The sequence below is a fragment of the Zonotrichia albicollis genome, chromosome 14 (genome assembly GCF_047830755.1).
Source record: "Zonotrichia albicollis isolate bZonAlb1 chromosome 14, bZonAlb1.hap1, whole genome shotgun sequence".
Classification (NCBI taxonomy): domain Eukaryota; kingdom Metazoa; phylum Chordata; class Aves; order Passeriformes; family Passerellidae; genus Zonotrichia; species Zonotrichia albicollis.
This window is the reverse complement of record NC_133832.1, coordinates 15,681,519-15,698,173: the sequence shown is the minus strand read 5'-3', so window position 1 is coordinate 15,698,173 and position 16,655 is coordinate 15,681,519. Positions and strand designations below refer to the sequence as shown.

General features: G+C 49.6%; 1 protein-coding gene across 1 annotated transcript in view; it reads left to right on the top strand.

Moving 5' to 3' along the window:
- Positions 1-10,858: 10,858 nt before the first annotated feature.
- Positions 10,859-16,655, top strand: part of LOC102075014 (fibronectin type-III domain-containing protein 3a) — a 39,033-nt gene continuing 33,236 nt past the window's right edge. Inside the window, exons 1-2 of the mRNA XM_074551361.1 lie at positions 10,859-10,988; positions 15,516-15,606. The gene's annotated coding sequence lies outside the window, so the exon portion shown is untranslated. The remainder of the gene's footprint in view (positions 10,989-15,515; positions 15,607-16,655) is intronic.

Sequence of the window (16,655 nt, the reverse complement as noted above, 5' to 3'; positions counted from 1 at the left end):
AGAGGGTGTCGGGCACTGCCCAGGCTCCCAGGGCATGGCCCCAAGGCTGCCAGAGCTCCAGAAGGGTTTGGACAGCACTGCCAGGGATGCACAGGGTGGGGGTTTTGGGGTGTCTGTGCAGGGCCAGGAGCAGGACTGGTGATCTTTGTGGGTCCCTTCCAGCTCAGGGTATGACTCTGAGAGGCTCCCCACAGTCCCTGAGCCCCTCAGTAACACCTGGAGAGTTCAAGGACAAGGAGACACTCAGGACAGGAGTGTCACCATGTCCCTAATGCAAGGACACTCAGGAGTGTCACCATATCCTCACTGCAGGGACACTCAGGACAGGAGGTTCCTGCAGGTGTTTTGTCTGACCAGCCCAGAAGGCTGCAAAGGGCTGACTCTGGCTTTGGGAGCAGTTATTGCAAAAGGCAGCCTGTGGCTGGACTGTTAGAATTGCATCTGCCCCAGGATGCCCCAGGATCAGAGAGGTTTTATTTCCTTTCTGAGTAACTCTGAGACAGCCCCTTCTCTCTGCCCTGTCCTCCCCACGTTACTCATGGCAGGAAGCTGCTTACGTGAGTGAGGGCTGGAAAATGCTGCTCTGCCCTTTCACCACCAATTTTCAAGGAAAATGGAATGAGGAGTTCCCCCAAACTGGCCTTGAGCCGCTGCCTCCTGTCAGCAGCATCTCCTCCCACCCTCCCCACGCCCTCCATCACCCCGAGCCACCGTGCCAGAGGCCCACAGGACTCCAGAGCTGCTCTGGGCTCCTCCTCATTTCCCAGGTGGGAAGGGCAGGGCAGCAGCTTCCCCACCAACCTGGAGCAGCATCCTCACTCTGGGGAAGGGCTTGTGGTCCCCAGCTCCAGAGAAGAGACAGGAGCAGGGCTGAGAGCCCTTGGGGAGGGCAGGACTCCAGTGGGGCAGAGGCTGAGCTCAGGTGGGTTTTCCTCTGGGTTTGCAGTGTGATGAGTCCAGTCGGGGTTAATCATATCCTGTGGGAGGAAAAAGAGCCCTCAAGGATGTGAACTAATGGAACAGAGGTGCTGAGGAACGGATGTCAAAGCCCTGGGGGACAGTCCTGCTCATCCTCAGCTCCTGGGGTAGATCCTCCTGGGATCCATCTCTTCAGATCCAAATTGTGCCACTAACACCAGCTGATGGTCGAGTTTGCTGCCACTGTAATTAAAACTAAAACTAATCAATAGAATCTGAGGTTGTTCTGAGGGTCAGCAAATGTCCCTGGTGCATCTGCACATGGCAGAGGACACCCAGGAGCCTCCAGAGCCACAGAGAGTGACACCAATGATTCAACTCAAATTAATTGTCTAATTATGATAACTCTCTCCCATGGTGGGAATCCTGCTGGTGAAACAGCCCCAGCAAATGTCCAGTGTTACACTGAGTTTGTGTAAACTCAGGCACAGCTTCCAGAGAGGTGCCCGAGCTCGTGGCCTCCTCCCCCAGCACTGACCCCTCAGCAGAGCTGTATATTTTGATTTTTCCCTGTTTATTTCTACTGGATATTCCTCTGAAACAACTGTGCTCCAGCAAGGGCTGCTGGAGGAGGAGGAGGCTGCTCTTACCCTGCACACAATCCATGGCTAAACTGACTCTGAGAAGGAAGGTAAAAGTAGAAATATGGTTTATTAGCTACCAAATCTAGAAAAACAACACAGCCAGGAGAATACTGCCCTCCTGTGAACCAAGGAGAGTGATAACGAAATGTTAAAGCTGAAGTTTCAATCCCAAATGTAATTCACTTACAAGAAAAAATATGTAAATACTTCAGCCCCTGCTTTCCCTGGAAAATTGAAATTTTTGCAAAATACCAGCTCTTTATCCAAACTACAAGGATTATGTCAATACAAACTGCAGGAGTTGTAGGGAGAGGGAGGAGATTTGGGGCTGTAGTAAATTGGGGAATATTTTTGTTTCTTTCTATTTTATGTCAAAGTTCAGGGGCTTTTCCCTCAATCACCTTTGCCATCCCAGCTCACACAAACACAGTTTGGACTCCTTTTGGATGGAGTGATTTATATTTAAAGCCTTTTATTGATGGTTTTTGCTGGATTTCATATGGAAATACATAAATAGGAAGACCAAGGCAGTGGTGGAAAGGCAACACTAAGCAAGACCCTGATGTTGGTGAGGCATTTTCTGTCCCTCTCCCAAATCTAAAGGGGTCAGGGCCCCCTGAGGAGGCGCTGACAGCATTTTATCCATCAGGAGGAGGATTTTAAAGCCCAGCAACCTTTGATAAGGGCAGGGATTAACAGAGCTCCCTGAGTGACACCGTGACAAAAGGCCAGCCCTGCTCATGTCCCACACGCGCTGCCCGGGGACGCTGCTGGCACCGCTGGGGGAGAAAAGATGAAGTAACAGCAAAGAGGGGAAGTGAAAAGGAGATTGCTTCATTTCTTTATGAAACAAGGGTCCTGTAGTTCTCTCAAAATGTGTGTTTGCTTCTGGAGAAACTGCTGGAACAGACACGGACGCTCCACGTGTCCCTGGGGGAAGGATCTGGTGGCTCTGCAGGGTGACCGGTCACAGGGGGCCACTCACAGCTACAAATATTAAACATTCCATGTCTGGAGGCTTTCCCTCGGCTCCAGTAGAAATGTTGAGCATGATTAAGGCCAAAGAGAGTAATTCCAAGCTTTTTATTGAAGGAGGTGCTTCAAACACTTGGTGTCAGGAGGAAGGAATGGGGCAATGCCACTGTGGGGGTTCAGCCACCCCATCCCTCTCCAAGGCAGAGGAACTCTGGGATCAGGGGTCCCAAATCCCTTCCTGGCACACAGGAGCTGCTCACCCCCCTCTCCCAGCTCTAACACAAATCCATCCTCATCCTGTCGTGCTTATCTCACCCCTTATCTCACCCCTAACAAGTGGGGACCCCTGACTGCCAGGCAAGTGGGAAGTGACTTATTCCTGGTGTGGCAGAGGGGCAGGGGTGGATGCTGGAGCACCAGGCCATTCTCCACCTCCTTCTCCAGCAGGAAAGTTCGCCCTGAGCTCACCAGCAGCTCAGGATGAGCACTGGGGTGGTGGTGACCGGGAGCTCTGCCCTGCAGAGACAGCCTCAAGGCACATCCCAGGAAATGTCACAGCTCCATACTCCACTTTCACCCCCCTTTATTCCTTCTGCTTTTCTCACAGTGATTGGAAAATCCACTGCTGGAGCATCACAGACAATCCCCACATCAGTCCCATGGATGAGCTCTGCTCCAGGCCCCATTTGCAGCCTCCGGAGCCTCCAGCCCCTTTTCCAGAGCAGGGAAATGGCAAAGCCAGCATTCCTGGAGTGGAGCCTTTGGAAGGAATCCCTGAAATTCCCCACTCCCAGCAGCCCCCAGCAGCAGGCACAGCAGCAGGGAGAGCAGTGAGGAGGATTTTTCATAGCAAGAGGAGATGGGGAAGGTGGGAAGGGGCCAGTTTGGGGTTTTTCTGCTTTCTCTCCTGAAGTGTCCTCAATAATTCCATTTGCAGGTTCTGTCCCAGAGATCTGCTCTGCCAGCTGAGAAATGCTCCTTGTGCCACCCCCTCCCATGGAATATCAGTGCTTGGACCTTCCCTCTGAGGGTGGGAAACCAGATCCACGCCAATCTCAAACTGGAGATCATTAGCCCCAAACAAATAAGTAGATTTCAGTAATGGATACAACGTGGAGGTTCCCTGGAGAAGCCAATATTTGAATTCTTCACAGCTGCATCTCTGCCTTTTGCTGGGTGGGTTGGTTTGGTTTTTTTTTTTCTCTTTAGCCTGAAGTGCTCCCAAGTGCCTCATGCCATGTGGCTGCTTCTTATTTTGCATCCCAGACCTGATTCACAGCTCTGCACTGATATAAAATCCATCAGATAGAAAATGCTCATTGGGGTGGGGAGAGTCCCTTCTGCAGAGCTGAGGACACTGATCTGATGGGGAGTTGTGGCTGTTAAAGGAGACCCCAGCACAGAGCAGGGCCCCCAGGCCTCCATCAAGTGAAAAATAAAAAATAAAACAAAAAAAGGGAATGGAAACAATCACGAGGAATGGGCTTATTGTAGGAGAGAGCAAGTAAAAGAGGTTGTTTGGGGACAGGGAGGAAAATGCCAGATAGGAAAGAAATAGAGCTCTGGAGAGAGACAATGGAGAACTGGAGGGAAACAATTGAAGTCCCATGTGGACAGGGAACAGGGAGATCAGGGAGCACAGGCAGCTTTTCCCAAAGGTGCTGCAGCTTCCAGCACTCTCAGCCCAGGGCTGGACAGCAAACCTTCCGTGCACAGGGGGATTTTGGTGCCAATGTGAAGGGAAAAGGGATTGCATGCCCTAAAAGCGAGGTGGGGGGAGTTAAAGCAAGGACAGCAGCCAGAAAAACAAGTGAACCTGTGCAAAGGTAGGAAACCTGCTCCCAGTGCCCAGCAGGAAGGAAACAGCCCAAACAAAGGGATGAGCATCACATTACACCTGACGCAGGGATATTTCAGGTTTTATCAGTCCTCCACTGCTGAGGGTTCACCTGCAGCTCCCCTGCATGTGCCCTTCAGAACAAGTTAAAAAAGAAATCAGCATTTCAACAACTGAACTCAGCCTTTTGTCTGATGGAAAAAAATCAATTCCAAATGTGGAGATTTCAATACAGGCTGTAATTTTGTTACAATTCAGATTTATTCTGCTTGCTTTCTTCCCTCTTTTTTTTTCTTTTTTTTTTTTGTCCTTCCCCTTCTCTCTGTTCCCCAGACATTGGCTCTGGTGCCTGTTCTGCTCTCCAAAGACCTTTCTCAGCTGAAATCCATGCAGGGAAATGAGCCCCTGCCCAGCCCAGGGAGTGAAATCCCCTCTTTGGGATAAAACCACAGGATTCAGGTGCTTCTGCAGCATCCTGGAAGTGTTCTCTTCATGCAGAGCAGCAGGAAAGTGCATTGGAGATGGTTTGTTCAACAGCTTCACTCTGATATAGAACAGCCTTAGAAATGAACTTATTTTGGGTTTGTCCTTTCATCACCAGAGCAAGGACGAGCATCTCCAGCTCCAACATGTTTAAATGATGGTTGCTTTGGTTTCCTTGGAGCTGTGAGCACACTCCCAGGTGACAGACCTGGCCCAGCCCTGGGTGCCTGTGATGGGTCAGCTGCAGAACTGTCCCCGTGCCCCCCTGGCAGCAGCTCTGCCCCTGCGGCTCTGGGGATGCTGCAGCACCAGGGAGGGAGGCAGGACGGGCTCCATCCCACAAGGAGATCCTGTTTTCTCCAGCTGAACGTTCTGCTCCGGAGCAGAACCCTCATCAGGTGCCCACATTGTTTCCCAAAGCCTCTGCTTGGACCTGCCCGTTCCCAACAATTTCTTGAGGCACAGAGTTCTTCAGCCTGTTTGGATTTGGGTTTTTCTTTCTGTCTTGTTTGCTTCTTGGCTTGGGGCAAGAGTTATAGATTTATGGCTAAACAGAGCCAGTGGTTGGAACTGGACTGAAATGAGATGTTTGATTCCTATCAGGGCCCTTTCTGAACAAACTGAGGAGAAATGGAGCAGAAAGACCTTGCAGAAGGTGGGAGAGAGCAGGCAGGTGTTCCACAGCCTTCTCCTCACATGGTGGTGACAGCAGCTCCAGACTGGGGTTGAGAGAAGTGAGGAACAACTTCTCTACTCCAGGATTTTACCATTTACAGGTATCCAGTGGCAAGGTGGGAGCTCCAGCCCTCCCTCCTGCATGGCAGAGGGATGGGGGCAAACTCAGCTTTTCCTACCTGCTCACAGAAAGATCTTCAGTGGGCCAGGTTTTAATTAATTCCCCTTTCCAAACAGCCCCTGTTGTGCTTTCAGCCTGCAGGACGGGGCAGAGGGAGGTGTGGGAGCAGCTCAAGGTCAGGACAGGCAATGTTTGCTCTGCCCCATAACGAGTGAAGGAATCATAAACCAGGTGTTCCCCAGCACTGAACTTCATCCCTGGCCACCTCCAGCAGCCATAAACACCAGCAGTGTTTGTTGTGGGCTGCAGAGGGCTTTTGGTTGGGTTTTTATGGTGACTTTGTGCCAGCAGAGTTGGGGATTCAGGGCTGATGTTCAGAGGGATTTTATGGGAGCAGGTTTGTACCAGGACTCCTGGTCTGGAGTGAGGGTTCTTGAGGGGTTCTGGGTCCTGCTTGGAGAAAGAAGCACAGACAGCAAAATGTTGTGTCCACCTGCATTGCCATCCCCTGCCAGGCTTCCCTGCCTTCCGTGCTGGCCTGTCCGTACTGATACAAACACCTGCATTTTCTTTTTCATACATCTCTTTTTTTGCTATAGGCACCACCAGAACTCAATAAGAACTGAAAACCACTGAGAGGGCAGAGAGTTCTAAAAATACTACTGAACCCAGAAGAAAATCTCCAAACTTGGTGTAGTTTTTTCAATTAAAATGACTCCATTTTAGTGACTGGTCACCACCCTGTGCCTCTGCCAGTGTCACCTGTTTGTTTAGTGGGTGTTCAATAACCCTAAAGCGTTTCTGCTGGTGTTGATTTGCTTCTGTGCTTCAACATCAAAGAAACAGCACTTGGATGGGGCTTGGAACAGCCTGTGATAGTGGAAGGTGTCCCTGCACTGGCAGGGGGTGGAACTGGATGGGTTTTAAGGTCCCTTCCCACCCAAACCATCCTGGGATTCTGTGACTCCATGGAACAGGGATGAGGGCACCCCCAGAGGAGCAGGTGTGTGACCCTTGAGGAAAACCCCTTCTCCTGATGCCCTGCAGGCCTTTCCCATTGTGCTGCCCCCCAAACCCCCAGCCCAGCGCGCTGGTTTGCTCCCTGAGGAGCAGATCCCACAGCTGGGGAGAGCACTCCGGGTGTGGAGGGCGCGGTGCCAGCGCAGGCAGCTGCAGGACCCGCTGCAGCCCCGCTGTTCGCTCCTGCACATCCCAGCACAGCTCCCTGCAAGGTGCTGCTGCTCCAGGCGAGTTTGTTTGCCAGGCTGTGCAGGCAGCAGGGTTTGTGTGGAGCCAGGGAAAGCCAAGGGAATGGTTCCAATTCTGAGCCCACAGCGAAGGCAGGAGAAGGGAGGCTTTGCTGGACACGAGTTCAAACAACCAGAATCGTTATTATTGCAGTCCAAGGATGGAAAAACAAACATTTTTATTATGGGCTGGAGCTGAAACTCCAGGATGGCTGCTAATCCCCCTGATAAGTGGGGTGTTGGCGTGGAGGGGGGTGTGCATCCAGGTTTTTGTTATTCAAGCTCCCCAACCCACATTCAGACTGGGATATGTTGTAACTGCAATATTCCTCTTATCTTTCTTTTCTCCCCTCTCTGTCAAAGGCTTTTCTTTTCCTTTTCTTTAATATTTTTCTTTGCCCCTGCCCCTTCATTTTTATTAACTCACCTAGGGCAGCTGAATCAGCAAATTAAAAAAATGAAATTTCAATTCCAGATTTTCTAGTGGAAGAATGAGCATGCTTTTGGCACTGCCTCATGCCATTGTTTTGTTAAGACAGACTCTCCTCAATTCCCCTCTTTTCCATGTGTTTTTTTTCCATTTCAGAGCCTGCCCTTCCTTTATAAGCCCAGATTTCTTCCCAGTTGTCCTCTCTTTCCTCCCTCCTGACTCATTTCCACTTCCCATTTCTTTTCTCTTTCCCTTTCCTTTTGCCAAGTGTTCTTTGATGTTATATTCTGCTATTTTTAATTCCTCTTTCCCAGGCCTGGATCCACCCCTAACCCAGTGCCCTCTGCCTCTCCAGACTGAAAGGACAATCTGGGCAAAAATTTCCTCAAAATCCAACTTTTCCCCATCCAGCTCCGCGTGCGGAACCCGCTGTCCTCACACAGCGGTCCTTGTGGCTCTCCAGGAATTTCAAAATAGAGTTAAAGCTGCCCTCAGCCTTGTCCCATGTAATTCCTGACCCATTTGATCAGACCTTCCTCCCAGGCAGTTTGGTCACCGCGCTCCTCACGCCAAATATTCCTCCCGTGCGGCTTTTCCGTCTGGAACATCCCGCCTCTCCCTTCCCAGGCAAGCTGTAAAAAAACAGCTTTTCCCTCGCTGTCATGCTGGGTGTAGGCAGCAAACATTGGGTCATTTCTTTTCCATGGAGTGGGAAAAGCTGTGGCACTTGGAGTTTGAAAGGAGCCCGTGGGGTGTGGGCAGCTTTGGGATATTTCATCCCAGGTCTCACTGGGAACAAGTTGTGACCCCAGAAATTCCTCCACCACTTTGCTGGAATGAGATTTTTAGGATATAAGATCTATTTTAAAAGGAAACTTAAGGAGAAAATATTGATTGAAGGGAAAAGGATTTTTCTGCACTGCATTATTACCTACAAAGGAATTCTTGTCCTTATCAAAGCTGGGGGGGGGGGGTCCAGGAGCTTTCAGGGCAAAGAATGCTCAGCATTCCCTCCCAAGGACCTCCTTTATTCCGGGTATCAGGCACAGGACATCACCACGGGGGATCACATCCACCTCGAGTCACAGCTTGTGAGGTTTAGCTGGCAGTGCATAAATACCGAGCCTGGGAAGTCAAAACAGTCCTTGAGTCTCTGCTTTCAGCAGCAAAGTTCATTTGGGGCAGAGTGCTTCAGATTTCCAAATCCCATCTGGTGGGTCACTCTCAGGAGACATCCCAAAAATCAAGCCCAAATATTTCACTTCAGAGTGAAATCCCCAGGGCACTGCAGATTAGGTAGAGCCCGTGGAGCTCTGAGATTCCTGAGATGGAGTGCTGAGGATTCCAGGAATTCTCTCAAAGGTGAAATTATTAACCAACTTTTTGTTCCCAAAGCAGGTCTGCACTCACTGAATCCTGTGCTGGTCTGGTCTTCCACCTTTCCTGAGGTGTGCCCAGACTTGAATGGGAGCTGGAATTAAAGAATTCCATTTGGGGCCATCAGTGAAATTCAGTTTAATATCAAGGACAAAAGCACGGTGAGACTCATGGTGAGAAAACAAAGCAGCAGAATATTTTTCCCCTAAATCTTCGTCTGAAGGTTTCACTCTAGTTTAAAGGCAAATTTATAGTTTCTTATCAACCATAATAAAACATGAGATGTGCTGATCCAGACTATTCCACAGGGAAGAGAATTAGGCCAGGAGTTACATGTGTGCAGGAAAACTTGTGGAAGGGTTGGAAAGGAGAGGAATTTCAGTGCAGAGATTTTTACCAATTATCTTATTAAGAGGAAAAGGTTTCTCCTGCCTTTTGCACCTGGAATTTGCTGTGGGTTCAGCTATAAAATTTTGCTTTTCAGATGCAACAGATTTTATGTTCTTTCACCGTTTGTTCCCAATTAGAAGGGAATATATTCATCATTTTATGGGCCTATATGAGTAAAATTAATGGTAAAGGTTACTCTGAGAGTTGTTTTGACCTTTATTTAGCAAGGTAACCTATTAATTGCTTAAAAATTCAGCAGCCACCACCTCTTCTGGCCTTTCTAACCAGGACCTGATTGTTTAAAAAGATGGATGGGAATTTATTTTAGTTCTGTCCAGCACAGGGTGTTCATTCTGGCAAATCAACCCCTTCCAGAGAGAAATTCTCTGACATTAGGGAACAATTTCTTCTATTCATCATAACATTTTTTATATTCATTATGAACACATCTAAGATCAATCTGGGGGTAAACACAAGACCATTCATTTTAAAAGGTTAGTCTTTCTATGTCCATTATATAGATTATATATACACATTTATTATATTGCATATAAATGTCAAGTGTGACCTTTTTCTGCTGTGATCCACAGTTTAGTGGGGCTTGTATGAAAGCACAGCTGTCACATTTATTTTACATCCACATGGAGCTGAATTCCACACAGAATATCTCTGAAATCACTGCTTCAAGCAAGTTTGAGGCACATTTTTTAAAACACATTAATGGAAATATATTGGTGTAAACTGCCTGGTGGAAATAAGGTGTAGAGTGTAAGATTAATTGGTACATTATTTGCCATGAAAATAAATGGATGTGCCAGAGGGGCTCTGCAGCTCAGGAGGGATTTTTTTGATCCTCTTTGCAGCAGGGTTTGGGATGCTCTGAGGCTGAACATGGGAATGGAGCTGCCTGTCAGGGGACACAAGATCATGGAATAACAGGAATATTCAGCTTGAAAGGACTCCATGGAGTCCAGCCCTTCCCCAGCAATGCCAAGGCCACCACTAACCCATGTCCCCAAGTGTCACATCCACAGGGATCTAAATCCCTGCAGGGATGGGGTCTCTGTGCAGGATGGGGGTCCTGGACAGGCTGTGCCAGTGCTGGACAATGATTCCCATGAGGAAGTTGTCTTTAATATCCAACTAAACCTCCCCTGGCACAGCCAGTGATGGAGCCTCTCCTTCCTCCTCTCTTTGCCCACTCAGTCGGGATTGTCCCCTCACTTTCACGCTGTCACCATTAAAGGTTTTGGTGTTGTGACAGTTTTAGGGTTCATTCACAGTTTTAGGGTCAGGGACGCGCTGTGACCCCCAAATCGTGGGGTGCAATGTCCAAAGTGGGAAACCTCTCTCTCATCCTTGTCGTGGCACAAGGAGACTGGAGATCCCTGAGGGGGCTGGGACAGGTTTGGTGACACAGGTGGAGCACTGGGGTGACAAACAGTGCCTGGGAGTGACATTGGCCAAGGGGGACAGACAGTGACCAGGGGACAGTGTCCGGGGGTGACAGTGCAGTGCTCGAGGGGCACAGACAGTGACCAGGGGACAGCGCCCAAGGGGGATAGCCAGAAACCGGGGGAATAGACAGTGCATAAGGGCCAGTGCCCAGAGGTGCCGGGCAGTGCCCGGGGGTGGCGGCGGTGTCCGGCAGGGACAGACAGTGCCCAGACATGTCACCCGCCCCCAGGTGCCACCAGCCCGGCCCGCCGGGGCCGCCCCCCCGCGCAGCTTTCGGCGGGCGCGGTGTCCGGCAGCCGCGGAGCCGCTCGGGCTGTGGTTGGCACGCCCGCCCGCCCCCGGCCGGCGGCGGCGCAGGCGCGGTGCGCGCATTCCATGATGGCGGCGCGGGCGGGCGGCGGGCGCTGAAGCGGCGGAGCCCGCGGGGCACACGGTCAGTGCCGGGGGCAGCGCACGGGCACCGCCGCCGGCCGCTCCCCGAGGCTCCTTCCCCGGGCTCCGCTGCTCCCCGGGGCGGCTCAGAGCGGCGGTGCCCAGCCGGGGAGCGGTGGGTAGTGCCGGGAGCGGAGCCCCGCGGAGCGGAGGGCGGGAGGCGGCGCGGAGCCGGGCGGGGGCGGCCGGAGGGACAGGCGGGACCCCGGGGACGGGAAGGGTGTTCGGAGGCGGGGGACAGCCCGGCCTGTGGGACCCGTTCGGGGTGGACGTGGCGCAAGGGGCAGGTGGGGGCAGGATCCGGGAGATCCGATGTCCCGGGACGTGGGGTGGGATGGGGTGCCTGCGATAGGATGGAATGGAATGTAATAGAATGGAATGGGGTGCTTGGGGTGGGGTGGGATGGGATGGGATGGAATGGGGTGCTTGGTATAGGATGGGTGCCCGGGGTGCGGGGCAGGCAAGGGTTCGGGGTGCCCGGGATCTGTCCGGGTGCGCTGCCCTGCGGAGCGCGGGCATCCCCCCAGGAGACCCGGCGGCTTCGGGGACAGCGGTTCTGGGGAGCCGCTCCTAAAGGGACTCCCGGTGCTCGGACCGTGCCGAGCCGAGCCGAGCGGGGGCTCCCGGCTGAGCCCGCCTGGATGGGGTTAATGCCAGCCCGTACCGCGGGTCGCGCTTCCCCCAGCCCGCTCCCGCTCCGCTCCCCAGCGCTCGGATTCTCCGTCCCCTTCTTTCCCTTTCCCCTCCTTGTGCTCCTGCTCCGCGGGGCAGGAGGGGCTGCCATGTGCCGTCGTCCCCCCCAGGTCCCCCCTGGCCGCCCCCCCGTGCTCCCTCCCCGGCAGCCGCTGCCTGCGAATGCCACGTAGCCTTGTAGTTGTTCCCCTTGGCTGCTCCGCAGCTCCGGTCCCAGACACCTCCCCCGCGTCCTCCTGGGCTGGGGCAGGGGGAGGTCACTGCTGTCAGCCCCTGCCTGCCTGCTGACCATCTTCTGCCCTCCCCTTCCCGCTGTGTCCCCCTGTCCGCCCTGGGGCAGCGGCAGCGGGGACCCCACTGGGGTCACTCTGCTGTCTGTGTGTCTCACAAAGGGCTGGGGGCTCCAGCAGCGGGTGCTTCCCTTCGGGGACAGTCCCCGGGGATTCTGTGCCCCCAGACTCAGCAGCCCCTCTGCCACCTCAAATCTGAAGTGTTTTGTGTGATAATCTCTGAAAACAGGGCAATAATGCATTGCTGGCAGGTGTATTTGCTCCCTTCAGCAGCTCGCCCAGCTGGTTCCTGAGTTTCATTTCTGTTCAAAACTTGGTTGGAATGATGGAAATTTTCTGTAATTAATAATTGAGGTGTCACTTTCTGTCCATTCTGCTGCTTCTTTGTCTTCTCTCTGTCCCGTGCTAGTTAATTTTTTTCACATTGGCAGCCCTTCCTTGGCTTTCCCTGCTGCCTGATTGGGAATATTGACACACCGATAAGTTCCCCAGCAGCCCGCTGCACGTATGTGATTCCTGATGTTTTCCTATGTATTTATCTTTACAGCACTGCCTTCAATAGGGAAATACTGTCTCAGTCACAGATGGAAAGACTGAGGCACCGAAATATTTATGGCCCAAGGTCGCACAGGAAGTATGTGGTGAGGCAGGGAATTGAATCTAGATTTCCTGAGCCTCAGATTAGCATTTGAACCAGGGAAGCATCCTCTCTGTGTTTTAAGCCAATAAATTGACCTTGGAGTTAAGATGCAGTGTAGAAGAAAGTACTTTGTGTTTGGTTCAGTATCTGTGTAAGTAAGCACAGCCCGAGTTGCTTCCCACACTCGCATTCCTTCCCTTGGTTTATGTAATTTGTGAAAGAGAATAAGGTGGTAAAATAGGAAAGATGTTGACTTTCTCAGGGCTCAGTGTGTGATCATGGGTGTTGAAAAGCAGCCAGCTATTACACTCTCCTCTCTCTTTGGGCTTTTTACCTTCCTGTTTCCAAATCTTGGAAAGTTTTGGAGCGCTGTTGTTGTCTGGGAATCTTTTGTTCTCAGCTAGGATCAAATAAATCTCGTTTTCTAGAGAGCTGAAGTGATTCAGTGGATCCCAGATCTCAGTTTGGGATCCTTCACGGGGCTGTGGATAAACAGGGCTGGGACTGATGGCTCACACAGCTCCTGGAGCAAGCTCTCACAAGTTATTCACTCAGCTGTAGCTCAGGATTGTTGCAGCAAGCTTTTGGAAAACTTGGCTTCATCTGGAATGGAGCATCACTTTGACAATGCAATGGAATAATTTCAGCTCCTTGTACACAAATTCCACCTTGCCCTGCTCTTCTCTTGGGACAGCTGATTTTTGGTGGTGATTTGGTTTGGTTGTTCGTCTTCTTCAGTGGTTTTGAGGAATTGGATGTTAGAATGGTTTAAAACAATAACTCCTGGTGGATTCACCTTGAGAGAGAATAAAGATAACTTTGTCTACACAAATCCATTTCCTGCCACAAGCCTTGATCACAAAATGCATCTCTCTTTGATGTTGCACTGACAGCAAATCTGGATATAAATGTTCTGTATAACTCTTTTCATGACCTTTTAATTGTCATTTTTGGAGGCTGGCATTGGCATCCTGTTAACTGTGGGGCTTGTCCCACCCCTGCCAACAATTGTCATCCTTTATGCTTATTTTTAGGAAAGGTTTGGTGAGTCCTTAAAAAAACAAATATTTCATGTGGACTGTGCAGACAGGAAAAATTCCAGTGTTCTGCTCCCGTTCTGCCTGGCCTTGGGTGAATTTCATGCAAATTAAAATTTATCTTTTAAGCTTGAAAGAGCAGCATTTTTATTTGGTGACTTGCTATTTCCACAATTGGGAAACTTGTCAGATTTAGAAGGAAATACGTGCCTGGGAAGACATTCTTATAATATTGTTCATCAAAGTCAGGAGCTGCTATGAAATATTGTAAGAATTCTTTCCCTGCTTCCATATTTTCTTAATTTCCTGTCATGATTTCATTGAATCGGAGAAGAATTTTAAAATTATCTCTGAAAGCAGATGAGAAAACCTCAATATTAGTAATCCTACAAGACGCTTGAGGGAAAAAAATAACATTTCTCACTTCTAATTTTGGTCTGTCTGAAAGCATCAGGGCTGAACTCTCAGTATTTAAACCTGGGGTTGCTCAAGGCTCTGGTCTCAAGGCTGGGGGATGTGGAAGCAGGAACCTGTGCATTTTTTCACCTGTTTTTAGCACATTGTCATGAAGCTTCCCAAGGTCAAGATGGTTGGTTTTCAGCTGTTATCTTTGCTGCAAGCCAGACCTTCACTGAAAAGTTTTGGATTCCTGAGTGAGGAGCACACACTGAACTCTTTATAGCATTCTTGAAGAGCTTATTGTAAAAGCAGCGATAATTTATTCTTTCAGTGGTGCTAACACAATCCTGTCTGTGTATTGACCAGCACAGACAGACCACTGGCTCCCAGCCCTTGGGCCCTTTCAATCCTAATGTAAATCTCCCCTTGTTCCCAGGATCTTGATTGATGTGGAAAATGCCTCCCTTTGCCCAAGATTCACTCTGGGGCCTGATGCTTTTTATTCAATATTTTTCCAGTGTCTCACTTAAAGTAGCTCAGGAGGAACATTTGTTAGGTTGTGACTTCAGAAGCATCTTCAGGTGATGTCATCGGTGTGACCTGAAGACAGTGTCACCTTTTTGGTGACAATGACAATGGATTGTTGTGTGGGAGCTCCAGTAAAAGTGCAGAACACTCTGCCCCTGCCTGGGCCTTATCTTTAGAGATTTCAGCAGGAATTTCCCCATGGAAAAGGTGGCCAGGCATTGGAAGGGGCTGCCAGGGAGTTTTGGAGTGCCCATCCCTGGAGGTCTCCAGGGCAGGACAAGGTGGCACTCAGAGCTCTGGGCTGTGACAAAGTGGGGTCTGGCACAGGTTGGAATTGATGATCTTGGAGACCTTTTCCAACCTTAATAGTTCTGTGAAGAACAATATTGGGGATTGACTGATCCCTGCAAAACCCTCCTGTGTCTGGAGGGCCAAAAGAGGGCTCAGTGTGCAAATATTTTAGGAAGTGTTTTAGTGCTGGATGCAGCTTGAGAAAGGTGGTGATTTTTACATTATTAAATACAACATCTGAGGTGGTTTAACGACTCCTGGAGCTTTTCATTTCCTTCTGCTGGAGCATCTTTAGTGGAGCAGTTTCTAGAATAAAGCTGTGCTGCCCTGTAACAGCAAACTGGGATTGTATTTCCAGCTTTATGTCTTTTTATGCCCCTTATCAGAAGGAAAATGTGTGCATGACAGTTTAAATTGGGGATGTTTGGAATTTTTCTGTCTCTATTGCCATGCAGAGCAGTAGAACAGTTATATTGTAGGTAACTAAATAAATCCAGTTACACCCAAAGAACTCCTCAGTGGAATCACCACTGCCTGCCCCTCCTGGCTCCTGCTCTTTCCATGGATCTCTGGTATTCCCTGCAGCTTGTTTTTCATGGATTTCATGTTTGCCAAGGCACTAACATGAAAATGTGGTTTTTTGCCTGCAGAAAGAAGCCTGAGGACAGCACACATTGCTCACTCTGCAGCAGGCACTGGAACACTCACCAGGAGGAATTCCAAGTCAGGAGAGTGACAACGGTAATTACACAGAATTTAGGATTCTCCCAGGTTTTATGAAGTGTTTATTTTCTCATTAAGTCTCTAAGTAACGCTTTGGGTTGAAATGAATGTATTTGACATTAGGACTCTTTTTTTTGTGGAAGAAAGTACTGGACAACTTCTTATCAAATGGAAAAAATGAATTAGGGAAGGAAGAACTGATTGAGTTCTTGAGGTAAGAAAGGTTTCAGGTTCCACAGGAACATTATTGATTTTGTAAGGTGGCAGCCTTATCTCTATTTTCACATTTCTTACTCTTTCTTCTCCCTTCACCCACTTAGCTGGAAGTTTTCTCTTGGAGAGAATTGCATAATTGGCTTTGGATAAAGAAAGTAAATTCTGTTTTTAGCCAAATGCATTTCCTGTGTAGAGAACAGCTGGAGTGGGTGATAGCACTCTGGTAGTGCCTTGCTCGGATCCTTTGGTTTTAATTGGAGATCTTGGAACTGAGTTCCTTCTCCTGGAACTGCTCAGGTCAGGGAACTGATCTGCTGGAAAAGCAGAAGGGAATCTGTCAAAACCTTGGGGAGGAGTGCTGGAAAGCAAAACACAATCAGCAGATGGATTTCATACAAGAGATAAAGAAGTGGTAATCATGCTGCATTCCCTGGATGTGTACAGGTGTTTTGGGAGGGAAAGCATTTAACCAGGTTAAATCAGGTTTATAAATTCAGATGAGGTTTTTTTCTGCTCTTCCACGGCAATAATTTGCTTTCAGTTCTGCTGAGTGAGGTATTAAAGTGCCCACTGATGTCACTTGGGTTTGTCATCTCCAGTCAGGAGTGAAGGCAGTTCAGTGTTTGCATGGGGGGAGTTTTATGCTCCTGAAGGACTTGTGGTATGTTCATGTTGGTTTTAAGCAGATTCTGCTTAAAAAAAGTTTTTATCATGTCAACCAGATGTGTATTTTTGTCCATTTCAGTGTGAGGGGTGAGAGTTATTTAGAGGAACTATTCAGTTTTGGAAGATACTGTGTAAACAGCCTTTTGGTGTATTGTAAATTGTCATTTTCCTTTTTAATGCCTGCA